Raw genomic sequence first — 27,832 nt, 5'->3', positions numbered from 1 at the left:
CTATAAAAAGGGACAAGGGGCCGGCGCCCTAAAAAAATAGAATTCCTCCTCCTCCAAGCCGTGGCCACCCCTCTCCCTTCCTTGGTTCAGCCGCCATCAGCAAAGGGAAAAAGAAGAAGAGGCGTGCACCTCTCCTTGGCCTCCTTCCTTGGTTCCAACGTAGGGAAGAAAAGAAAGGCTGCAGGGGCTTCGTTCCTCTTCCTCTATCCCTCCTTCTTCTTCCTCTTTTCAAGCACATTCAAGAGTTGAAAGAAAGAGAGGAGATCAGCCATCAAAAGAAGTCTTTGCAAGGGAGTTAGCACCCCAGGAAGATAGGAGAGCTTTGTTCGGATCTCTGCTTTGTGTGGATACCCGTAGAGACCGGACGTGTGAACGGCTTCATACGAACCTTCATCCTAAAACCACGAACTCCAGTTTGCGGTGATCATCTACCCGCACAAGGTGAAGATCTGATCTTCTAATTAGATTAAAAGTTTTTAATCCTTATCTATCTACGAACGGTTTTTGAAACACGTTCATGCGATGAACGTTGATCCCGCTTATGCCGATTCCGCTGCCATCTGATTTTGTTTTTGAAATATCAGCGGCATGGGCGGGTTCTAACAGTGCCGTTTGTATGTGATGTGAATGAGAGCGGGGTAGAAAGGTTTACATGTGATGTAGCAAACCCAATAAGACCTAAACTAAAACCTCCTCAATCAAGTCGAGAGTGAACCAACATGAGTGAGTCATATTAGATTAATTGATCTAATTGGTGTCTAGGAAAGCATGAAAGGTGGTTACTTAATTAGGACCTTACTCTCTGAGTAAGGGGAGCCTCCCACCTGCTTACCTGGCCAATTGATCGATTACCTCTTATGAAGAGCTCAAGTTGCAAACACTAAGACCTGATTAACCAATATTAAGTCAATAGGTCTTCCACTGTAGTAGAAATGCTAAGGTCTTTCTGATGTTGATTTGTCTCGACTGGACACAGTGGGCAAGTTGCATCGGGGGGCTGGACCTCTCTATAGACATGAGATGTTGTAGGGTAAAGGTGGGGTTGGGCACCAATAACTGTTAGGTGAGGACCCAATGACGACTTTATTTCTATGGTTATACGGTGGGTCTGACTTAACTAAAAAATGGGACCAATAAGTGTTAGGTGAGGTCTTCATAGCTTAGAGACCAAGTAGCACTGCAACATGCTTGAGAAGCATTGTACAAGAGTTGTACACTCATCTATTTATGTGTCACCAATAACTGTTAGGTGAGGTGGCATGTAAATCGGTGGGACCGCAGTGCCCACTAGAAACCCTAGTCGCGAAGGTTTTCCGTTTTCCTACCAGGGGAGTGTAAGGGATTCGAGAAAATAGTGGGAGGTACATTTGTTCTAAAAGACCCTAGAACAGATTAGGATCAAGTACAAAAGTCTAACTAGAATCTTTACTCTCTGCAGATCATAATGTCAGCCTCAAATCCTTTGACCCGTATTCTTGAGACCAACCGATTGACCGGTACCAATTACAGAGACTGGCTTAGAAATCTCAAAATTGTTCTGAGTAGCGAGAAAATAAGCTATGTGCTCGACAATGACATCCCCACATTACCAGCATGTCCGACTACTGATCAGCGTGTGACGCATGAAAAGTGGACAGACGAGGACATTAGGGTCAAGTGCTATATCATGGCATCCATGTCCAATGAACTCCAATGCCAGCATGAGAATATGAAGACTGCTAGGGACATACTGGCACACCTGCAAGAGTTGTATGGTGAGCAGAGTCGCACAGCTCGTTTTGAAGTGTCCAAAAGGTTCTTCAAAGCAAAGATGCGCGAGGGGCAGTCTGTCCATGATCACGGTCTGACTATGATCAAGAACCTAGAGGAGCTTGAGAAGCTCGGTATGAACATGCACACGGAATTGCAAGTAGATCTTATCCTTCAATCCCTTCCTGATTTATTTAGACAGTTTATAGTAAACTACCACATGAATAAGATTGAATGCACTAAGACTAAACTGTTAAACATGTTGGTAACTGCTGAGGGAGCCTTGAAAGGTTCAAGGGGCAATATTCTTGCTGCTGAGCTGACTTCTAGTTCCAAAAGAAAGTCTACTTAGAAGAAAAAGAAGCCTGCAAAGAAGCAGAAGAAAGACAAGAAGCCAAAGAAGGAAATTCAAAAGAAAAAGGCTAATGACGAAGGAAAATGTTTCCACTGCAATGTCGACGGCCACTGGAAGAGGATCTGTCCTTCATACCTCGAGAGCCTGAAGAACAAGAAGACTGACACACCTTCAGAAGGTATAGACTTGCTCGTAATTGAAACTAATCTAACGGTTTCTTCTACTTCTAGTTGGGTTATAGATTCTGGTTCTAGTACTCACTTGTGCACTACTATGCAGGGCCTAAAGAAAAGTAGAAGGCTGGCGGAAGGTGCGGTAACCCTTCGGGTTGGCAACGGGGCAAAAATTGCTGCTGTGGCTGTGGGCACCTACCATCTGCGACTACCGTCTGGTTTTAGTTCATTACTTAGATACTGCTATTATGTACCTGCTGCCAGCAGAAATTTGATTTCTGTTTCATGTCTAGCATAGAAAGATCATGTTTTTACATTTGACAAAGACTGCTATTCTATTTATTTTAGAAATAAAATAGTCGCACGTGGTTTTATGATTGACTGTCTCTATAATTTGCATATGGATGTATCTGTAAATGTGTCTGAGCAAGAAGTGAGTGCCAAAGGATCCAAGAGATCCAGGGATGAGATAACCAAAAATATTTGTGGCACCTCAGACTTGGCCATATTGGAGAAGACAGAATGAACAAAATGGATAAAGATGGGCTTCTCGGCTCATTGACTTCCGAGTCATATCCAGTTTGTGAGTCCTGTCTTCAAGAAAAAATGGCTAGATTGCCCTTTATAGGACATGGGGAGAGGACCATTGAAATAGTTATCCCGGTACACACAGATGTGTGTGGCCCATTTGATGTACAAGCCAGGAGATGTTATTCGTACTTCATTACCTTTACCGATGATTATTCTGTTAGAAACCTGCCCATGCTGCAGAAAAATTTCAAAAATTCAGATGCAGCGGAAGAGGCATGCGCGGGATCAACCGTTCATTGCATGAACGTTGTTTAAAACCGTTCGTAGATAGATAAGGATTAAAAACTTTTTAAAAATATTAGAGGATCAGATCTTCACCTTGTGCGGGTAGATGATCACCACAAACTGATGATCGTGGTTTTGGATGAAGGTTCGCTTGAAGCCATTCAAGTGTCCGGCCTCTACGGGTATCCACACGAAGCAGGAGCCGATCCAAGCTTCCTATCTCTCCGAGGTGCTAGCTCCCTTGCAGAGATAACTTTGATGGCTGATATCCTCCCTCTCAATCAACCCTTGATTGTGCTTGGGAGCAGGAAGAAGAAGGATGAAGAGAAGAAGAGAAACGAAGCCCCGCAGCCTTCTTTTTCTTCCTTGTGTTGGAACCAAGATGGAGGGAGGAAGAAGACCGCCACCACTCTTGTTGATCCCTTCTTGCTTGCCGCTGAAAAGAGAGGAGAGGAGGATGTCTCACGGCTGGAAAGGGAGAAGGCTTCAATTAATTAGGGCGCCTCCTCTTTACCCCCTTTTAAAGCATCTAGGGCTCCTACAAATTAGGAGCCCTTGATGTTATGCCATGTGGGGCACCTCCCTTTCTTCTTGCCGCACCAAAGGAATCAAGGAGGAGGGGCGTGATCCCCTCCTTCTTGTGATGCCCTAATCCTCCTCTAAGGAGGATTAGGAGTCCCTCTTATGGCTAAGTCCTAATCCAATTAGGCTTTAACCAAATCATGAATCAATTGGGTTCAATCTTTGCTAGTCCTAATCCAATTAGAACTTGAATGAACCATGACTCAATTGAACTCTTCAATCCTAATCCAATTAGGAGTCATGTTGATTTATTAGATTAATAATTAATTAGGACTTAAGAAATCCTAATCCAATTAGGACTTGTTTAATTCTAGTCTTAATCCAATTAGGACTCTGATTTGAATTCCAAGTTCTAATCTGATTAGGACTCTGGGAATCCTACTCCAAGTAGGAAACTAAATTTAATTCAAAACTCCTAATCTAATTAGGATTGTAGGAATCCTAGTCCTACTCCAAATAGGATTTCCAGTCCAAGTAGGAATCCCAGTCCAAGTAGGATTCTTATTTTAAGTCCAATTAATTATTTTCCTCTGTTCCTTCTTCAACTTATTATCAATCGAATTGATTACTTGTGATTCCTAATCACGATTCAACCATCGGATCGGTCAATACCTCTAGTGTGTGTGACCCCATAGGTTCTACTCTGACTGGTAGTGAGATATATTGTGATCTCTATCACAATATCATTGAAAACTCCTTTCAATGGATTGGAACGATTCCAACTCTACTTATTAGGGTTTATCGATCATCGAGATAATCCCTATGAGTCCCACCATCCACCAGTGACACCTAGCAGCATGTAGTGGCTACCAAGTAGAATAGAATGATGAACCTCTAGGTGCAGTTATCATGTGATACAGTCCTTCTATCGTGGATCCCGACAAGACGGAAGTCATGGATAACTCGTCAAACTCCTTCGTCTGTCATATGTCAAGATTTATTCGACTTAAGTTCGAGAGCGGAGAACTCTTTCTCCACTGTGCAATCTGCCCCGGCCGAGGTCTTACGAACTCAGTCTTATAAATCACATAGGATCTCTCCTTATCTATCAAGGTCGATAGATTCCTTATAGGTGCATACCCTACTCCTACAGTGAACCTACTGCAGCCAATCTACACTGCATGGACCCATATGGCTAGAGACCATGTATATGTGCAGTCAAACTATAATAACCTCACTGTGAGTAGCCGAAGCATCGCAGGTCAAAGGACCAGTCACACTACTGCAACATCAAGCAAGTCACTAACGAGTGGATAGATATCCAAGTGACTTCTTATCTTGGTCACTCTTAATACCCTTGTTCTTAACAAGCACCTGCACTTTTACTTCAGTGTCGCCACACTGTGGACTCGAGTCTCATCCATCCATAAGGAAAGCAATGTGTTCACTGATCGGATCGATCACCATCCTTGTGATGATCCATTGATCAGAAGTATTCAGAAATTAATCAATGATGCATAGCTCAAATTCTTAACTCTTAAGAATACGCATCATCATCTTATTAATTCTTGGACGATTCATAGACACAATAACAATATGAATGAAAAAGATGCCTTTCATTTATTCAATAATAATAAAGTCAAGTACAAATTATGTTCCAGAATTAATAATGTGTCAGCCAGAATTGGCTTCTAGGGCATACATCTAACAATCTTCCACTTGCACTAAAGCCAATCAGTCATATATCTTAGTCCCATCTTCTCAAGGTGGGCTTCAGTCTTTTGTTGACTTAGCTGCTTAGTGAATGGGTCTGCCACGTTGTCCGCGGAGTCTACTCTCTGCACCTCGACATACTTCTTCTCAACATAGTCGCGTATGAGATGGAAGCGCCGCTCTATGTACTTGGACTTCTGATGAGACCTTGGCTCCTTAACAAGAGCTATGGCGCCATTATTATCGCAATAGAGTGTTATGGCATCTGATGACATTACATCCAATTTCGCAATGAATTTCTTGAACCAGAAGCCTTCCTTAGCAGCTTCAGATGCGACGATGTATTCAGCTTCCATAGTAGAGTCAGCAATGATCGGTTGTTTAGAACTCTTCCAATTCACCGTACCACCATTGCACAAGAACACATATCCAGATGTTGACTTTCTATCATCGACGTCAGTCATGAAGTCTGAATCTGTGTACCCTTCTACCTTTAACTCTGATGATCCTCCAAAGACCAAGAATAAATTTTTAGTTCTTTTCAAGTACTTAAGAATATTCTTCACAGCTGTCCAGTGTTCTTCACCTGAATTCGACTGATATCTGCTTGTGACACTCACAACAAGGGCTATATCAGGTCGTGTACATAGCATGGCATATATGAGGCTCCCTATTGCCGATGCATAAGGGATCTTGCTCATGCGTTGAATCTTTTCAGATGTGTTGGGGCACATCTTCTTAGAGAGATGAATTCCATATCTTAGGGGTAAGAGACCCCTTTTAGAGTTTTCCATGCTGAACCTTTTCAGCACTTCCTCTATGTACATCTTCTGTGATAGGCCAAGCATCCTTTTAGATCTATCTCTATAGACCTTTATTTCCAAAATATAGGATGCTTCCCCAAGGTCCTTCATGGAGAACTCTTTTGACAACCAGACCTTGACCGAGGTTAGCATGGGAATATCATTTCCTATCAGGAGGATGTCGTCCACGTACAGTACGAGAAATACGATAGCACTCCCACTAACCTTTTTGTAAACACATGGTTCCTCTTCGTTTTTGATGAAATCAAACGTTTTGATTGCGCCATCAAAATGAGTGTTCCAACTCCGAGATGCTTGCTTTAGTCCATAGATGGACCTTTGCAGCTTGCAGATCTTATGATCTCCATCACTGAAAGTGAAACCCAAAGGTTGTTCCATATAGATATCTTCATCAAGATATCCATTCAGAAAAGCAGTTTTTACATCCATCTGCTGTTAGATGTATGCCCTAGAAGCCAACTTTTGGCTAACACATTATTAATTTTGGGACATAATTTGCATTTGACTTTATTATTGAATAAATAAAAGGCATCTTTTTCATTCATATTGTTTATGTGTCTATGAATCGTCCAAGAATTAATAAGATGATGATGCATATTCTTAAGAGTTAAGAATTTGAGCCATGCATCATTGGTGATTAATTTCTGAATGCTCCTGATCGATGGATCATCACGAGGGCGGTGATCGATCCGATGAGATCAGTGCACACATTACTTTCCTTATGGATGGACGAGACTCGAGTCCACAGTATGGCGACACTGAAGTAATAGTGCAGGTGCTTGTTAAGAACAAGGGTACTGAGCGTGACCAATACAAGAAGTCACTTGAATGTCTATCCACTCGTCAGTGACTTGCTTGATGTTGCAGTAGTGTGACTGGTCCTTTGACCTGCGGTGCTTCGGCCACTCACAGTGAGGTTATTGTAGTTTGACTGCACACATACATGGTCTCTAGCCATATGGGTCCATGCAGTGTAGATTGGCTGCAGTAGGTTCACTGTAGGAGTAGGGTATGCACCTATAAGGAATCTATCGACCTTGATAGATAAGGAGAGATCCTATGTGATTTATAAGACTGAGTTCGTAAGACCTCGGCCGGGGCAGATTGCACAGTAGAGAAAGAGTTCTCCGCTCTCGAACTTAAGTCAAATAAATCTTGACATATGATAGACGATGGGGTTTGACGAGTTGTCCATGACCTCCGTCCTATAGGGATCCACGATAGAAGGACTGTATCACATAATAACTGCACCTAGAGGTTCACCATTCTATTCTGCTGGGTAGCCACTACATGCTGCTAGGTGTCACTGGTGGATGGTGGGACTCATAGGAATTGTCTCGATGATCGATAAACCCTAATGAGTTGAGTTGGAATCGTTCCAACCCATTGAAAGAAGTTTTCAATGATATTGTGATAGAGATCACAATATATCTCACTACCAGTCAGAATAGAACCTATGGGGTCACACACACTAGAAGTATTGACCGATCTGATGGTTGAAAAGTAATTATGAAACACGAGTAATCAATTCGATTGATAATAAGTTGAAGAAGGAATGGGAATTGATTAATTGGACTTAAAACACGAATCCTACTTGGAATTGGATTCCTAGAGTCCTAATTGGATTAGGACTGGAAATCCTAATTGGAGTAGGACTGGGATTCCTACTTGGAGTAGGATTCCTACAATCCTAATTAGATTAGGAGTTTTGAATTAAAATTGGATTCCTACTTGGAATAGGATTCCTAGAAGTCCTAATTGGATTAGGACTTCGAATACAAATAAGAGTCCTAATTAGATTAGGACTAAAATAAAATATGTCCTAATTTGGATTAGGGTTTCTTAAGTCACAATTAATTATTAATCTAATGAATCAATAAGACTCCTAATTGGATTAGGATTGAAGAGTTCAATTGAGTCAAAATTGTTTTAAGTTCTAATTGGATTAGGACTTACCTAGATTGGATCCAAATTGGTTCACCCTTGGGCTAAGCCTAATTGGATTAGGGCTTGACCACATTAGGGCATTCCAAACTCTACTTAATGTGGATTAGGGTTTACCAAGAGGGAGGGGCGCAAGCCCCTCCCTTTTTGCTTCCTTGGTGCGGCATGAAGAGAGGGGGCCGGCGCCCCCTCTTAGGAAATAACTCTAGGGCTCCTAAATTGTAGGAGCCCTAGATGATTTTAAAAGGAGAGCAAGGGCCGGCGCCCTAGAATCATTGAATCCTCTCCCTTCCAAGCCGTGGCCTCCCTCTCCTCCTCCTTGGTTCAGCCGCAGGCGAAGGGAAGAAAAGAAGAAGCCATTGGCGGCCTCCTCCTCCTCTCTTCCTCCTTCCAACACAGGGAAAAGGAAGTAGGCTGCAAGGGCTTTGATTCCTCTTCAATTTTCATCCTTCTTCTTCCTCCTCCCAAGCACAATCAAGGGTTGATTGAAAGGGAGGAAATCGCCATCAAAAGAAGTCTTTGCAAGGGAGCTAGCACCCCGGAAAGACTAGAGAGCTTTGATCGGATCTCTGCTTCGTGTGGATACCCGTAGAGGCCGGACACTTGAACGGCTTCAAGTGAACCCTCTTCCTAAAACCATGAACTCAGATTTGCGGTGATCATCTACCCGCACAAGGTGAAGATCTGATCTTCTAATATGATAAAAAGTTTTTAATCCTTATCTAACTACGAACGGTTCATGAAACAATGTTCATGCGATGAACGTCGATCCCGCACATGCCTCTTCCGCTGCCATCTGATTTTTTTTGAATTATCAGCGGCATGGGCAGGGTTTTCTAACAGTGGTATCAGAGCCTAGGCATCGTAGATTAAGGTAAGGATTAATTATTAATAGGCTTATTAGATCTGAAAATTGAATGATCATGCATGCTGAAAATTTTCTGCATGTAGATTTTTTCTAGGGTGCTGATTTTTACATGCTGATTTTTATGTGATAAAAAGATGATTCTAATTGCATTGTTAATGGGATTACAAAGTTTAGAATCATTATTAGCATGATCAGCAACCTATGTCATAAGATAATCAATTAGTTTTCAGATCTGAAAAGTATAATTGTTGCATGCGGTGATGATCATAGGATTCAAACCCTTTTGGTATTAAATGTAAAGACCTGCGATGTGATCTGCAATGTCATGTAATTTTTTAGATGCTTGCATGCATCTTATTTAATATTTTGAGAGGCCTGCGTGCCTCCTAAAAGGGAGATGTAATTTATTTTTGTTTTTATTTTATATCTGGTTGTATTTCTGTGATGTGATGTACGTCAACGATCAAGTCGAAGATGATGCATGAGATGAGCAGGGGTCTAAGCGGTTGATGGCGATTGGATCAATTGTTGGTCAAGGATCGAATCAAGGAGGCTTGGAACCAATTCAAGAGTTGAAGACCAGTTGATCGATTGACGTGCATGTGCTTGTAATATGACCTAATTAGAATCCATGAACATCACCTATTTAAAGTTTAGCTTTAATTATTGCTGCGATTATAACTGCCTGCAATGTGCCGTTTGCATGTGATGTGAATGAGAGTCGGGTAAATAGGTTTACATGTGATGTAGCAAACCCAATGAGACCTAAACTAAAACCTCCTCAATCAAGTCGAGAGTGAACCGACATGAGCAAGTCATATTAGATTAATTGATCTAATTGGTGTCTAGGAAAGCATGAAAGGTGGTTACTTAATTTGGACCTTACTCTCTGAGTAAGGGGAGCCTCCCACCCGCTTACCTGGTCAATTGTTCGATTACCTCTTATGAAGAGCTCAAGTTGCAAACACTAAGACCTGATTAACCAATATTAAGTCAATAGGTCTTCCACTGTAGTAGAGCTGCTAAGGTCTTTCTGATGTTGATTTGTCTCGGCTGGACACAGTGGGCAAGTTGCATCGGGGGGCTGGACCTCTCTATAGACATGAGATGTGTTAGATGTATGCCCTAGAAGCCAATCTGGCTGACACATTATTAATTCTAGGGACATAATTTTGTACTTGACTATTTATTATTGGATAAATAAAAGGCATCTTTTCATTCATATTATTTATGTGTCTATGAATCGTCCAAGAAATTAATAAGATGATGATACATATTCTCAAGGGTTGAGAATTTGAGCCATGTATCATTGGTGATTAATTTCTAAATGCTCCTGATCAATGGATCATCACGAGGACGGTGATCGATTCGATCAGTGCATAGATCACTTTCCTTCTGGATGGACGAGACTTGAGTCCACAATGTAGGGACACTGAAGTGATAGTGCAAGTGCTTGTTAGAGAACAAGGGTACTGAGCGTGACCAAGACAAGAAGTCACTTGGATGTCTATCCACTCGTCAGTGACTTGCTTGATGTTGCAGTAGTGTGACTGGTCCTTTGACCTGCGGTGCTTCGGCTACTCACAGTGAGGTTATTGTAGTTTGACTGCACACATACATGGTCTCTAGCCATATAGGTCCATGCAGTGTAGATTGGCTGCAGTAGGTTCACTGTAGGAGTAGGGTATGCACCTACAAGGAATCTATCGACCTTGATAGAAGAGGAGTGATCCTATGTGATTTGTTAGACTGAGTTCTAAGACCTTGGCCAGGGCAGTAATATAAAGTGGAGAAAGAGTTTTCCACTATCGAACTCGAGTTGAATAAATCTTGACATATGACAGACGATGGGGTTTGACGAGTTGTCCATGACCTCCGTCCTGTAGGGATCCACGATAGTAGGACTGTATCACACGTTAACTGCACCTAGAGGTTCATCTTTCTATTCTACTGGGTAGCCACTACATGCTGCTAGGTGTCACTGGTGGATGGTGGGACTCACAGGGATTATCTCGATGATCGATAAACCCTAATGAGTTGAGTTGGAATCGTTCCAACCCATTGAAAGGAGTTTTCAATGATATAGTGATAGAGATCACAATATATCTCACTACCAGTCAGAGTAGAACCATGGGGTCACACACACTAGAAGTATTGACCGATCCGATGGTTGAAAAGTGATTATGAATCACAAGTAATCAATTCAATTGATATTCAGTTGAAGAAGGAACAAAGGGAATTAATTAATTGGACTTGAAACAAGAGTCCTACTTCGAGTAGGATTCCTAGAGTCCTAATTGGATTAGGACTGGGAATCCTAGTTGGAGTAGGACTGGGATTCCTACTTGGAATAGGATTCCTGCAATCCTAATGAGATTAGGAGTTTTGAATCAAAATTAGATTCCTACTTGGAGTAGGATTCCTAGAGTCCTAATCGGATTAGGACTTCGGATTCAAATAGAGTCCTAATTGGATTAGGACTAAAATTATATATGTCCTAATTTGGATTAGAGTTTCTTAAGTCACAATTAATTATTAATCTAATGAATCAATAAGACTCCTAATTGGATTAGGATTGAAGAGTTCAATTGAGTCAAAATTGATTTAAGTTCTAATTGGATTAGGACTTACCTAGATTGGATCCAAATTGGTTCACCCTTGGGCTAAGCCTAATTGGATTAGGGCTTGACCACATTAGGGCATTCCAATCCCTACCTAATATGGATTAGGGTTTACCATGAGGAAGGGGATAAGCCCCTCCCCTTTCCAGGTGGAGAAGGGAGAAGAGACGGCGCCCCCTCTTAGGAAAGACATCAAGAACTCCTAAATGCTAGGAGCTCCACATGTCTATAAAAAGGGACTTGTGGGCGGCACCTAGGGCATAGAAGAAGTCCTCTTCCTCCTTGCCATACGCCTCCCTCTCCTCTCCTCTTGGTTCAACCGCAAGCAAGGAAGATAAAAGCCAAAGGTGTTGGCGGCATCCTCTTCCTCCCTTCTTCCTTCCAACGCAAGGAAAAGAAAGAAGGCTGCGTGGGGATTCTTTTTCTTCCTCTTCTTCATCCTTCTTCTTCCTCCTCTCAAGCACAATCAAGGGTTGATTGAAAGAGAGGAAATCAGCCATCAAAAGAAGTCTTTGCAGGGGAGCTAGCACCCCGGAAGGACAAGAGAGCTTTGATCGGATCACTGCTTCGTGTGGATACCCGTAGAGGCCGGACACTTGAACGGTTTCAAGCGAACCTTCATCCTAGACCACGAACTTCAGTTTGCGGTGATCATCTACCCGCACAAGGTGAAGATCTGATCTTTCTAAAGGTTTAAAAAGTTTTAATTCTTATCTAACTACGAACGGTTCATGAAACAACGTTCATGCGATGAACGTCGATCCCGCTTTTGCCGATTCCGCTGCCATCTGAATTTTTTTGAAATATCAGCGGCATGGGCGGGTTCCCAACAGTGGTATCAGAGCCTAGGCTTCGTAGATTAAGGTAAGAATTAATTATCTAAAGGCTTATTAGATCTGGAAATTGAATGATCATGCATGCTGAAAATTTCTGCATGCAGATTTTTCGGGGGTGCTGATTTTTGCATGCTAATTTTTATGTGATAAAATGATGATTCTAATTGCGTTGTTAATGAGATTATAAAGTTTAGAATCATGATTAGCATGATCAGCAACCTATGTCATGATATAATCAGTTAGTTTTCAGATCTGAAAATTATAATTGTTGCATATGGTGATGATCATAGGATTCAAACTCTTTTGGTATCAAATGTAATGACCTGCGATGTGATCTGCGATGTCATGTAATTTTTTCAGATGCTTGCATGCATCTTATTTGATGTTTTGAGAGGCCTGCGCGTGCCTCCTAAAAGGAGATGTAATTTATTTTTATTTTTATTTTACATCTGGTTGTATTTGTGTGTTGTGATGTACGTCAACGATTAAGTTGAAAACAAGGCATGAGATGAACAGGTGATCTAAGCGGTTGATGGCGATTGGATCAAGAGTTGATCAAGGATCGAATCAAGGAGGCTTGGAACCAATTCAAGAGTTGAAGACCAGTTGATCGATTGACGTGCATGTGCTTGTAATACGACCTAACTAGAATTCATGATCATCACCTATTTAAAGTTTAGCTTTAATTATTGCTGCGATTATAACTGCCTGCAATGTGCCGTTTGCATGTGATGTGAATGTGAGTCGGGTAGATAGGTTTACATGTGATGTAGCAAACCCAATTGAGACCTAAATCAAAAACCTCCTTAATCAAGTCGAGAGTGAACCGACATGAGCAAGTCATATTAGATTAATTGATCTAATTGGTGTCTAGGAAAGCATGAAAGGTGGTTACTTAATTAGGACCTTACTCTCTGAGTAAGGGGAGCCTCCCACCTGCTTACCTGGCCAATTGTTCGATTACCTCTTATGAAGAGCTCAAGTTGCAAACACTAAGACCTGATTAACCAATATTAAGTCAATAGATCTTCCACTGTAGTAGAGCTGCTAAGGCCTTTCTGATGTTGATTTGTCTCGGCTGGACACAGTGGTCAAGTTGCATCGGGGGGCTGGACCTCTCTATAGACATGAGATGTTGTAGGGTAAAGGTGGGGTTGGGCACCAATAACTGTTAGGTGAGGACCCAATGACGACTTTATTCCTCCGGTTATACGGTGGGTCTGACTTAACTAAGAAATGGGACCAATAACTGTTAGGTGAGGTTTTCATGGCTTAGAGACCAAGTTACACTACAACATGCTTGAGAAAGCATTGTACAAAAGTTGTACATTCATCAATCTATGTGTCACCAATAACTGTTAGGTGAGGTGGCATGTAAATTGGTGGGACCGCAGTACCTACTAGAAACCCTAGTCGTGTGGGATTTCCGTTTCCCTATCAGGGGAGTGTGAGGGATTCGAGAAAATAGTGGAAGTTATATTTGTTCTAAAAGACCTTAGAACAAATTAGGATCAAGTACAAAAATCTAACTAGAATCTTTACTCTCTGCAGATACAATGTCAGCTTCAAACCCTTTGACCCGTATTCTTGAGACCAACCGACTGACTGGAACCAATTACAAAGACTGGCTTAGAAATCTCAAAATTGTTTTGGACTGTGAGAAAATAGGCTACATACTCGATTCAGATATCCCCACACTACCAACACGTCCTACTGATGTTCAGCGTGAGATGCATAAAAAGTGGTTGGATGATGACATTAGAGTAAAATGCTATATGATGGCATTCATGTCAAATAAACTCCAATGCCAGCATGAAAATATGAAGACTGCTAGGGACATACTGGCACACCTGCAAGAGTTGTCTGGTGAGCAGAGTCGCACAGCTCGTTTTGAAGTGTCCAAGAGGCTTTTCAAAGCGAAGATGCGCGAGGGGCAGTCTGTCCATGATCACGGTCTGACTATGATCAAGGATCTAGAGGAGCTTGAGAAGCTCGGTATGGACATGCACAAGGAATTGCAAGTAGATTTGATCCTACAGTCACTTCCTGATTCATTTGGTCAGTTTATAGTAAACTACCACATGAATAAGATTGAATGCACTAAGACTAAACTGTTAAACATGTTGGTAACTGCTGAGGGAGCCTTGAAAGGTTCAAGGGGCAATATTCTTGCTGCTGAGCTGACTTCTGGTTCCAAAAGAAAGTCTACTTGGAAGAAAAGAAGCCTGCAAATAAGCAGAAGAAAGACAAGAAGCCAAAGAAGGAAATTCAAAAGAAAAAGGCTAATGACGAAGGAAAATGTTTCCACTGCAATGTCGACGGCCACTGGAAGAGGATCTGTCCTTCATACCTCGAGAGCCTGAAGAATAAGAAGACTGACACACCTTCAGAAGGTATAGACTTGCTCGTAATTGAAACTAATCTAACGGTTTCTTCTACTTCTAGTTGGGTTATAGATTCTGGTTCTAGTACTCACTTGTGCACTACTATGCAGGGCCTAAAGAAAACTAGAAGGCTGGCGGAAGGTGCGGTAACCCTTCGGGTTGGCAACGGGGCAAAAATTGCTGCTGTGGCTGTGGGCACCTACCATCTGCGACTACCGTCTGGATTTAGTTTATTACTTAGAGACTGCTATTATGTACCTGCTGCTAGCAGAAATTTGATTTCTATTTCATGTCTAGCACAGGAAGGTCATATTTTTACATTTGACAAAGACTAATGTTCTATTTATTTAAGAAATAAAATAGTCGCACGTGGTTTTATGGTTGACAGTCTCTATCATTTACATATGGATGTATCTGTGAATGTTACCGAGCAAAGTGAGTGCCAAAGGATCCAAGAGATCCAGAGATGAGATAAACCAAAGATATTTGTGGCACCTCAGGCTTGGCCATATTAGAGAAGATAGGATGAACAAAATGGATAAAGATGGGCTTTTAGGCTCATTGACTTCCGAGTCATATCCAGTTTGCGAATCCTGTCTTCAAGAAAAAATGGCTAGACTGCCCTTTATAGGACATGAGGAAAGGACCACTGAAATACTTACCCTAGTACATACAGATGTATGTGGCCCATTCGATGTGCTAGCCAGGAGACGTTATTCGTACTTCATTACCTTTACCGATGATTATTCACGGTATGGGTATGTGTATCTTATGAGACACAAGTCTGAATCTTTTGAAAAGTTCAAAGAGTTCAAGAATGAAGTAGAAAAACAAACTGGAAAACCTCTTAAGGCTCTTCGATCAGATCGAGGAGGAGAATACCTTAGTGGAGAATTCCGGGACTATCTCAAGAAAAACGGCATAGTCTCACAGTGGACACCTCCGGGTACACCTCAACTCAACGGGGTGTCAGAGAGGAGGAATCAGATCCTATTAGATATCGTCAGGTCCATGATGAGCTTCACTGATTTATCTATGTTTCTTTGGGGAGATGCCTTACTCACAGCGATTTATTTGTTGAATAGAGTTCCCTCTAAATCCGTTCCTACCACACCGTATGAGATATGGCATGGTAAGAAACCAAGTCTGGGTCATCTCAAGATTTGGGGATGTCCGGCCCACGTCAAGAGACTACAGGCGAACAAACTACAGGCTAGGACCATAAGTGCTCGTTTTATAGGATATCCTAAAGAGTCATTAGGATACAATTTTTACGTCTCAGAGGATCACAATGTGTTTGTGACCCGTCATGCCATCTTCTTGGAAAATCAGTTTATCCTTGATAGAGGCAGTGGGAGAAAAATTGAGCTTGAAGAGAAAGTCTCTGAAAAGCAACAAGTCATGGATCCTATTGAACCCATTCATACAGAGCCAGTACACGATGTCCCTCGACCACCTCGTAGATCTAGTAGGGTCTCCCATCCTCCCGATAGATACTTAGGTATACTAGAAGAGGATACCGAGGAAATGTTCCTAGTGGGAGATAGGGATCACATACAGGATCCCAAAACCTACAACGAGGCGATATCTGATATCGATTCCGAGAAATGGTTGGAAGCTATGAAGTCAGAGTTAGACTCCATGCATTCCAACCAAGTCTGGACCTTAGTAGACCCACCAGAAGGTATTGTACCTATTGGATGCAAATGGATCTACAAAAGGAAGATAGGTTCGGATGGAGAGGTAGAGACCTATAAGGCAAGGCTTGTGGCGAAAGGGTATAGTCAGCGCGAAGGCATTGACTATTAGGAGACCTTTTCACCTGTAGCCATGCTAAAATCCATCCGAACATTGCTTGCTATTGCAGCATTTCATGATTATGAAATCTGGCAGATGGATGTGAAAACTGCTTTTCTGAATGGATATCTTAATGAAGATATCTATATGGAACAGCCTTTGGGTTTCACTTCCAGTGATGGAGATCACAAGGTCTGCAAGCTGCAAAGGTCCATCTATGGACTAAAGCAAGCATCTCGGAGTTGGAACACTCGTTTCGATGACGCAATCAAAACGTTTGATTTCATCAAAAACGAAGAGGAACCGTGTATTTACAAAAAGGTTAGTGGGAGCGCTGTCGTATTTCTCGTACTGTATGTGGACGACATCCTACTGATAGGGAATAATATTCCCATGCTAACCTCGGTCAAGGTCTGGTTGTCAAAAGAATTCTCCATTGTTGCCCAGTAGATACAACCCAAGAGGGGGGGTGAATTGGGTCTTTTAATACTTTTATGCTACTTCTAAAACTTTATGAGTAACTATGCTAAGTTGTATAGATGCACAGTGAAAGTTAAACTTAGCAAGGGTTTGATGTATAGACTTCGACTTGATTAAATATGCTTGCAACTAAAGGATGTGCGGATAAGAATTAAGCAAGCAATTTATCTAAGTAAGTAAGTGTGTTAGTTAGACAATAACTAGAGGCATTACAAACACAAAGGACATATAGTGGTTCGGTGCACCCCAGCACCTACATCCACTCCCCAAGACCTCTTGGGAATTTCACTATAATCCTACCGATTACAGCCGGTTGTTTTACAAGCTCACAACCCAACTTGTTGTTTTTACGAGCGCACAACGAACTCGGTCGGTTTTCCCAGGCTCACCGACTAGAACCAACCCCGATTGTTTTCCCGGGCTCACAATCAAACCCTTACACGTTGGTTTTACCCTCGGCTCACCAACAAACCTATCTCCGTTGGTTTTCCCCTTTGGCTCACCAACAAACCTATCTCCGTTGGTTTTCCCTTTGGCTCACCAACAAACCTTACACCGTTGGTTTTCCCTTTGGCTCACCAACAAACCTTTAACCCCTTGATTCAATCCCTTGATTGAATCAAGTTACAAGATATTAAAACAAAGAATAAAAACAAATCAAAGCTTCTTAAACAAGCAGATATGACAATATAAACAAATAGAGTAAAGAGAAGCCCTCAAACGAGTTTTGAAGATGGAGGAGCTCGGCTTCTTCTTTACTTGATCCTCCTCTGATTTGGCATGAAGTAGAGGATCCCCGAGGCAGCACGCGGATGGAGAGGAAGCTTTCGGATTCACTTGGATGCTCTTCTTCTCTCTATTTCGTTTTGGATGGCCCTTTTGTGCTTGTGGGAGATTTCCTTTGTAATCTCTTTGAGATCTCTTTCCTAGATGATCTCTCCCACTTCCATGCCTTCTCCCCTAGCTCTCCTCTTGTTTTTATAGCTTTAGATGGCGTGGAAACAAGAATCTAGCCGTTAGAGACAAAAATAGAGCCGTTGGACACAGTCTGCACTTCCTGACAATATTACCGTTGGGATCGGAGTCGACTCGCGCGATCAGGAGTCGACTCGCCTGTTGCAGGAGTCGACTCGTGCTTTACTGGAGACGACTCGGCCACTGTTCCAAATTTGAATTATGGTGCATCCTCGACTGGGAGTCGACTCGTCTTAACCCGGAGTCGACTCGCCAACTTCTGGAGCTGACTTGGCAATTTCGGAGTCGGCTCATCCACTGAAGTCCGTGGATCCAATTTTGAATTTTGTCCTCTCGAGTCGACTCGACTGTCCTGGGAGTCGACTCGAATCTCAGACCCCGAACTCCCGATCCTCTGTCTTTTGGCTCGTCCAGTCTTGGAGTCGACTCGAACTTCCTTGGAGTCGACTCGGCTCTCAGTTTGTGAAACACAACCTTCTGCCATCTTGGTGTAGCGCTGCCTTGGAGTCGACTCGAGCTGTCTGGGAGTCGACTCGAATCTCAGAGGCAGTAACTTGGTTTTCTGTCTGTTGATGGTCGCGGAGTCTCGGAGTCGACTCGTGCAATGCGGGAGTCGACTCGAATCTCAGAGTCCCAAAAATGCTCTCTGACTTTTTCCTTGTGTTCCGCTGAGAGTCGACTCTTGCTTTCTTCGGAGTCGACCTACCAACCATCGGAGTCGACTCGCGTTCCACTGGAGTCGACTCGAATCTCAGACCCGAAAACTGCTCTCTGACTTTTCTGCCTGTGACTCCTAGGAGTCGACTCATACTTCTCCGGAGTCGACTCATACTTCTCTGGAGTCGACTCGAATTCCACTGGAGTCGACTCGAAGACTGTTCTTTTGAATTTTTCTTTTGATTTTACTCCTCCAATTTGAATCCTTTGAACTTTAAGCTTGGGCCAATGAATTGTAGCTTTCTTCTAACTTTTCTTGAGAGCTTTTGGAGGCCTTCTTATGTTCTTCCAACTTGCTATGTTCCTTGCAAAATAAATATCTTTCTCCTTGCAACATAAACATTAGTATCTATACTTCAAGGTTTTGTGATCATCAAAATCAATCTATGAATCAATCTTTGGGTCATCAATCTCCCCCTTTTTGATGATGACAAAACTTGGAGTATATGCAATATAAAAGATATTGTTTTCTAGAAGTAATACATAGCAAAGTTGCATGAAGTAGAAAACATATATTTTTAAAACATACTTCATGATAATGCTTTAGATTTAATCAGCTTAACACAATCAACATATTTCAATTTAAAACATACTTCATGATAATGCTTTAGATTTAATCAGCTTAACACAATCAACATATTTCAATTTAAGCTGATTTGTATTCAATTCAAAGCATAAAGGCATTATGAGCATATACTTAGATATTTCTCCCCCTTTTTGACAACATCAAAAAGATAGGGAAACATTAAGCACAAAGATAAGAACACTCAAATATTTCTTTCCCTTATTGTACTCTGATTTGAATGTTAAATTATTGCAAGGATATGAATCATATAACTTAAGGCAATAATATTGGAATCAGATTAGTGAGCACAGATCAGAGCCAATTAAGATAGTTTTCAAGAAGTTTTCTAATTTGATACCACAGATAGTTTTCTAATCAAGTGTGGGTGGAATCTCTCTTAGGTTAATTCAAGAAGTACCACAAATGATATTCAATGAAAAGCACGAATGGAAGTCTAACATCTCTTCAATAATAAGTATGAAAGCTTGTTCATTTAAGATCTTTTGCCCAATCTATTAAGTGTTTTATCAACAGGAGAGCAATTTAATTAATTTTCAGAGTAACAGGTCAAAACCTATATATGTAAAAGACACATCATCATGTTGGATCATTAAGTCTTAATAACTTCAAAGTTCTTTAATGATAATAAGATCATTGGGGCACAAACACCAAAATATGAAATCATGCAACATGATTTCTTTAGAGACTTTCTTTTATCTCTGTAGAAAGTAAGCACAATTTGATACATAACAATATGAATTGGCACACAATTTAAGTTCTAAAGTTCAAGTCAATTACACGTTATTCTCCCCCTTTTTCATTAAGTTAGAGGCTCTCAAGATTTGTAATTTGGTTCATGAGTGATGCATAAGATATACTAACCAAATAACACGCCTCAAGGTGTATCATAAAAATTTTTAGATTTAAATTTCAGATGATAAATATTGGAGAGCATTAAGATCACTTTTCATTTAGTATTCTTCCTCTCTCCTTTAGTTATAGATTAATGCGATTAAGTTCCATAAGACCTCTCCTTCTGAAATTTTCTTTCTCCCCCTCAATTGATCATTCCATTTAAGAGTTTAGAATTTGAAGATAATGTTCAATAAAATTGTCAATCTCAAAAATATATTTTCTATAAGTTCAAGGTTTGAGATAAGACAACCTTTATAGAACTCATCTCAAGGTAATTAAAGCATGTCTTGCAATATAAGGAGGTTCATCAAAATCAATCCATAAAATTCAAGGTATGCATCAAATTAAAGTATCTTTAGAATATCTAAAGCTCCTCCTCAAAAGATGCATTCCTCTTTAATCATTCTTTTCTTTTGATATCGAGAGTGTAGAGTGATCTAGAATTATTCAAAATTTATAGTAGTCACTCTTCCTAATCCTTTAAGAACAAGTTATGCTTTCTCCTAATCTTAGAAAAAATGTATAGAATTATTAATCAGAAAATGATTCATTTGAAGCTCAGTTTCTTTCAAAAGCATTTACATTTTCTTTCTTTTAGAATCATTTGAGTGAGCTGAAATATTTCTAGCTTTAAGATCATTCACTCTATTTTATCTTTAATAATGTAGGAGAGAAAAACATATAGATGATCATTGAAATATATATATTTATAGAACTCAATTTCTTAATCATAGTTTTTCAGCAATGTATACATGAAGCATAATAAATATTTTTAATATCAAAATAAAATCATATATTTAAAAATATTTGCTTGCAATCAAGATCATTGATCATTTAGACCAATATTAGTAGATTTTAATGATAAGAAAGGATATGTTTCGGATGCGTATCGGAGCAATCAGCCAAGACATCAAAATTAATTCTGTTTTTCTTAAATTAAGATTTTATTTAGAAATCATATTGAGTTTAAGCTTTTATACAAAATCAAATTCTGAATTTCATAAAGATTTTCAATAGAGGCCTTTTAAGTCATAATTTGAGATATGTATCTTTCACATTGTGGCTCATCTTAAATTATTATGATTGAAAAATACATATTTCAATACCATTAAAGCACTTTCAGAATCTTTGTGTTTAATTTTGAGTTTCGATACAAAATAAAGGATATTTTAACAAGTATTAGGACATTATGTATCAAAGTTAGGCGAGTAGAAAGATAGATCAAAATTAATTTATTTTCCCTAAATAGAGATATTCTTCTCTTCTCCTTTCTACAATTTTATTTAGCTTTCAGATTTTAACAATGATTGTGAATGACAAATCTGAAATTTCTTTTCAATAAAACTAAACAAAAGATGTTATGTAGCAATTCATGCATTCAATCAAATTGTCCAAGTATGAAACATTACAAAATATTGAGAACCCATAAATCAAGACATCATACTATATGCAAAATATATTAAGTGTTAAGTCATGCATTAAAATAATAATAACAAGCATGTCAAGGATCAAAGTCAATTCTTTTCAAATACACTCCCCCTATTTAAATATCATCTTGCATTGACTTCATCCTTATGGTGTGTTTCCAAGTGACTAATAATTAGACTTGATTCTTTTTATATATTTTCATTTACTTTATCTTTCATTTTTAACTTTCTTATGCTTTATATTCTATTTGCTCCCTATCCGGTGGAGTTGGGAAGGGGCACGAGGTACTACCACTAGCCTCCCTCTTGTGCCGTCCCTAATATGCCCTACACCGAATAGTTGGGTCAAATAGTGCCGGGTACTACCACTAGCCTCCCCATTGGCACCATCCCTATGATGAGCAATATAGAAGGATTAAAATGTTTGCTTCGAATTCTCCCTGTTTAAGTGTAATTAATTATGGATTTTATCCCTTCCAAATGTGCCAAATATATTATGCTTATTTTACTTTTCCTTAAGATTGGAGTATTTGCCTTTGCTTAGATTCTACACCTCTTGAATAATATTCATTTTCTTTTCTTTATCTCTCTCTCTTTTTGTTATTCTCAAGTAATTTACATGAAAGAGCAGAATAAAGAAATAATCTTATGTATCATATAGATGTATATCATGCAAACAATATTTTTATTGTGCTCAATGATTCATAATTTCTTACAAGTTATTTTAAATCAAAATTTTAAGCATAAATTTGTGTATTTCATGGTTATGATATAGGCAAAGAAATCTTTTAGTTTAGGCAAACCATGAAACAATTTCTAAGAGCATAAGTCAATCAATATGTATAGAGCCATGATATCAAAAGTTAATAATTAAAGAACTTAATCATGCCATAATAAGACTTAAGTTGTTGACTTTGCTCAAGAAGTATCTAGAATTACCAATCCATTCTGCATTCTTCAGTCAAATACCTACTAGATTTCTTATGTATGAACCTTTGGCTGAAGAAGGTCCTCTCTCTTGTTTGCAAGTGAATGTTTATTGTATCTTACATGGAGATATCCTTCAAGTTGAGATCTCTCATTTTCTTGCTCAAGGATCCTGCATTATTAACAAACTCCTTTTCTTTCTTGAAAGAAAGTCATTGGTTTCTTCAAGATACAAAACATTCATCCAACATATTTTTTTTAACTAGATGACTCAATATAAGATATGACAATAGTTGAATATTGAGTCACTTTACGCAAGAGATTGCCTAAATATAAGCAAGCACATATCACTTGAACTAAAGAGATAGTTTCATTAACCAAGATGGTTCAAGGACAAGTATGTGAGGCAATAGGAAGTTTTATCAAGGTCAAATCAATTTCTCAAAAACGATTTAGTTTAGATTTTATTTGCTTAAGATAATTATTAATAAGACATGCTAGCTAAGTTTTAATCAACTTATCTTAAACAGTTGTTTCTATCAAAATTCAGATTATGATTTATTTGTTATCAATAAACTATGATTCATTAAACTTAGATTGAAGGCTTGCACAAGTGCACATAATGAGCATATAATCTGGTCTACTAGCTGTATGATAAAATAATTATTCTATCATGCTTCAATACAACTTTAAAACAATAGACCTACTTTGCTCATTCTTTTCAAATTCTTCAAGATGGGATCATAGATATACCCTCTTCATGCCAATCTTCTATAAGTGTTTTCTTGTGGACTAACTTTGGTCAATGAAGATCCCCTTTCTTGTTTGTGTTAATTTGGAGTTTGAGAAAGAAAATGTTAACTCGTTCATTATACATATTTCAAACTCACTTTGCATGAGCTTAGTAAAATCTTCATATAACTCTTTATTAGTAGAACCAGAAATGATGTCATTAATGTATACTTTAAGCAAGTAAGATATCACACATTTTTTGATGCAAAGAATTATCACTATTACCTTATATCAAAGAGGTTGCTTAAGCTTTTATATCGTGCTTTTGATGCTTGTTTCAAATCATATATTGCTTTATCATATTTGTAATGAGTGTTTTCAAGTATGGTGGTAATTTAACATATATCTTCTTTAGTAAACACATAGGAGTCCTTATACACTCATTTGATATAATATAAAGCTCATAAAGCAAGCAAATGATAATGGTGATCTTTACTTTTAATCATGCAAGAATCTTATCAAGATCTATCTTATCTTTTCTTGATTTAGTCTTTTAATAGTCATCACTTTTTCCTTCATTAAGAGCATATCTGAAAAATCCAATTTGGTTCTAATTGTTAACAAGTTTTTCAGATTGTTATATGTAAGAGATTAACCATATACATACATAATTTAATTTTAGTATTTTGATAATAAATCAGTAGTCTCATAAAGAATAAGATACCTTGATATTTTTGCACCTAAAAACTTTTCATTGAATACTCTATATGCATTGCTTGATGAATGATATCCAAGGGTAGACATATCTCTATCAGATTTGGCATTATTTTCATAAGAGCATATTAAGCATAACATGTACGACTGAAAAATATGAAAGATATGCAATGGTTCATTTTCCATTTTTTCAGAAGATCAAAATTTTCATCAAAAATAGATTTAATAGAAATCATATGTATGACAAGCAGTGATGATAGTCTTTTGAAGAATTATTTGGGTAGATGACTATCATACACAATTGTCTTTTTCATTTCTTCAAGAATTCTATTTTACTCATGGTGTCCTTGGTGCTGAAATCATTGGATTTAATATTATTTTCTGAATAACCTTTATCAGGATTTTGGTTTTCAACACTATGCCATGATACTCTTTATCTTCACAGTTTGGAAACCTTTTTCATTTGAAGCACTTTTACAAGGTTTAGCAAATACAGAAAAAATACTTTAGTTTTATTTGCCAAGAACAAATCCAATGTAAGCTTTTGAGAACTTAGAGATGGAAACAACATCTTTTAGATTTAGAAATGATTTTTGTTTGTTTCCTTAGTTAACATGCATAGTAAACTTTGACCTTGCAGAAGATATTCTAAGTAAACCAATGACAAGATCTTTTGAGATTAGGTCCATACTAGCATAAGTTAATTTTATATGCCAAAAAGAATTCTTTGATCATAGTATTTATAATGCATATATTCAAAGATATACCAAGTACACATTTTCATATCTATGATCAAGGAACAATAATGCCATGGATAAAAACTCTCAGTCAAGCATATAGAGAATTCATTGAGTTATTCTTAGGAGAATTGATTTACCAAATTATCCATCTATAAGTAAAGCATAATCTAGAAAGATGGAGTGATTTGGATATATTTTCTTTTCATATCAGAAATATCACTTATATCACAAGAAAAGAATGATTAATACTTGCAAGATGTGTTTTAATCAACTAATAAAACAATTTCAGTATGAGAGGATGCGAGAATTACTGATTTCATTATTATTTTTTTGTTAATAACTTTTTAAGTTTCTTTATGTTCCATGGGTACCTTGGTACACCTATGTGTCCATCCTCATTTTCTCATTTTGGGTACCCAAGCTTGCTTGAGTCCTTGAGAGTTAGGACATATGGTTCCTTTTGGAACCCATATCTGTTTAATAGTAATAACTTTACCATTTGATTTAATTATACTAGAACGATAGGTAAAGTTGTTATTCCCATCCTTTTCATTTTTGAAATAAGTTATCTTATTTAATGGTTTGCTTGGTAAATTGATAACCTTTTTCTCTAGAGATTTATGGCTAAGTGAAGGAGTCAAGCTAAATTTTGATTTATCAAAATCAGCATGTTGGCTTTCAAACATCATTTTTAATCTTTCTGAGCTTACGGTGAATTTGTTAATGCAAGATTTTAATTGATTAATTTCTTCGCGTAAGTTTTGATTTTCTTTAATTAAGCTATGATTTTTCTGAATCAATTCTTCTGAAAATGACCTTAAGCTTTCATTTTCAGAATTTAGTTTCTTAAGATTTTTATTCTTTACAGATAATTTTCTACAATCACTATACAACTCATGAAAAGCATTTAAAAGTTCATCATAAGAAAATTCTTCATGAGATTCGTTTGGTTTAAAATTAGATTCAGATTTTACTTTTTCTTCTAATGCCATAAAACATAAATTAGTTACCTTTTGTAGTTCACTGTTGCTCCTAACTTTCAATTCCTTGTCTGAATTTCTCTTGGTCAAGGCTTTCTTGCGTTTTACCTCTTTCTTCCTTTCTTCTTGCTTCCTCTTCTTCTTTGTCTTTAGGAAGCTGATTTGCCTTGGAGTCGACTCGGACCTTATTGGAGTCGACTCGGTTAACTTGAGGGTCGACTCTGAAATACTTGGGGTCGACTCGACTGAGATGGAAGTTTCAACACCTTTTTCTGCAGTCTCATTGTTAGTATGCAATTGAAGTACATGTGAGCTACTCTGAGATTTCTCATAAATATTTTCTAAAGTATCCCAGATCTCCTTTGCAGATAAGCATGCAGAAATTTCATTAAACATTGTTTCTTGAATCGCACAATATAATATGTTCATAGCTTTAGCATTTAATTGTGCTAAGTCTTTTTCATTAAAAGTTTGAGAGAGTGTGTGAGGGTCATTTATTATGATTTTCCAATAGTAATAGTTTTGTGATTGAATAAAGATGCGCATGCGTATTTTCCAATGTGCATAGTTTATGCCATTAAATAGTGGAGGTGTGTCAATTGCTTGTCCTTCTCCTAGAAAACTATCTATTTGAGTTGTCATGATCTTTGGCTCTAGTCGGTTAAGACTACAAATAATATTTGAGCACCTGCTCTGATACCACATGTTGCCCAGTAGATACAACCCAAGAGGGGGGGTGAATTGGGTCTTTTAATACTTTTATGCTACTTCTAAAACTTTATGAGTAACTATGCTAAGTTGTATAGATGCACAGTGAAAGTTAAACTTAGCAAGGGTTTGATGTATAGACTTCGACTTGATTAAATATGCTTGCAACTAAAGGATGTGCGGATAAGAATTAAGCAAGCAATTTATCTAAGTAAGTAAGTGTGTTAGTTAGACAATAACTAGAGGCATTACAAACACAAAGGACATATAGTGGTTCGGTGCACCCCAGCACCTACATCCACTCCCCAAGACCTCTTGGGAATTTCACTATAATCCTACCGATTACAGCCGGTTGTTTTACAAGCTCACAACCCAACTTGTTGTTTTTACGAGCGCACAACGAACTCGGTCGGTTTTCCCAGGCTCACCGACTAGAACCAACCCCGATTGTTTTCCCGGGCTCACAATCAAACCCTTACACGTTGGTTTTACCCTCGGCTCACCAACAAACCTATCTCCGTTGGTTTTCCCCTTTGGCTCACCAACAAACCTATCTCCGTTGGTTTTCCCTTTGGCTCACCAACAAACCTTACACCGTTGGTTTTCCCTTTGGCTCACCAACAAACCTTTAACCCCTTGATTCAATCCCTTGATTGAATCAAGTTACAAGATATTAAAACAAAGAATAAAAACAAATCAAAGCTTCTTAAACAAGCAGATATGACAATATAAACAAATAGAGTAAAGAGAAGCCCTCAAACGAGTTTTGAAGATGGAGGAGCTCGGCTTCTTCTTTACTTGATCCTCCTCTGATTTGGCATGAAGTAGAGGATCCCCGAGGCAGCACGCGGATGGAGAGGAAGCTTTCGGATTCACTTGGATGCTCTTCTTCTCTCTATTTCGTTTTGGATGGCCCTTTTGTGCTTGTGGGAGATTTCCTTTGTAATCTCTTTGAGATCTCTTTCCTAGATGATCTCTCCCACTTCCATGCCTTCTCCCCTAGCTCTCCTCTTGTTTTTATAGCTTTAGATGGCGTGGAAACAAGAATCTAGCCGTTAGAGACAAAAATAGAGCCGTTGGACACAGTCTGCACTTCCTGACAATATTACCGTTGGGATCGGAGTCGACTCGCGCGATCAGGAGTCGACTCGCCTGTTGCAGGAGTCGACTCGTGCTTTACTGGAGACGACTCGGCCACTGTTCCAAATTTGAATTATGGTGCATCCTCGACTGGGAGTCGACTCGTCTTAACCCGGAGTCGACTCGCCAACTTCTGGAGCTGACTTGGCAATTTCGGAGTCGGCTCATCCACTGAAGTCCGTGGATCCAATTTTGAATTTTGTCCTCTCG

The sequence above is a fragment of the Phoenix dactylifera genome, unplaced genomic scaffold (genome assembly GCF_009389715.1).
Source record: "Phoenix dactylifera cultivar Barhee BC4 unplaced genomic scaffold, palm_55x_up_171113_PBpolish2nd_filt_p 000651F, whole genome shotgun sequence".
Lineage (NCBI taxonomy): Eukaryota > Viridiplantae > Streptophyta > Magnoliopsida > Arecales > Arecaceae > Phoenix > Phoenix dactylifera.
Note: the sequence above shows the minus strand (reverse complement) of the source record.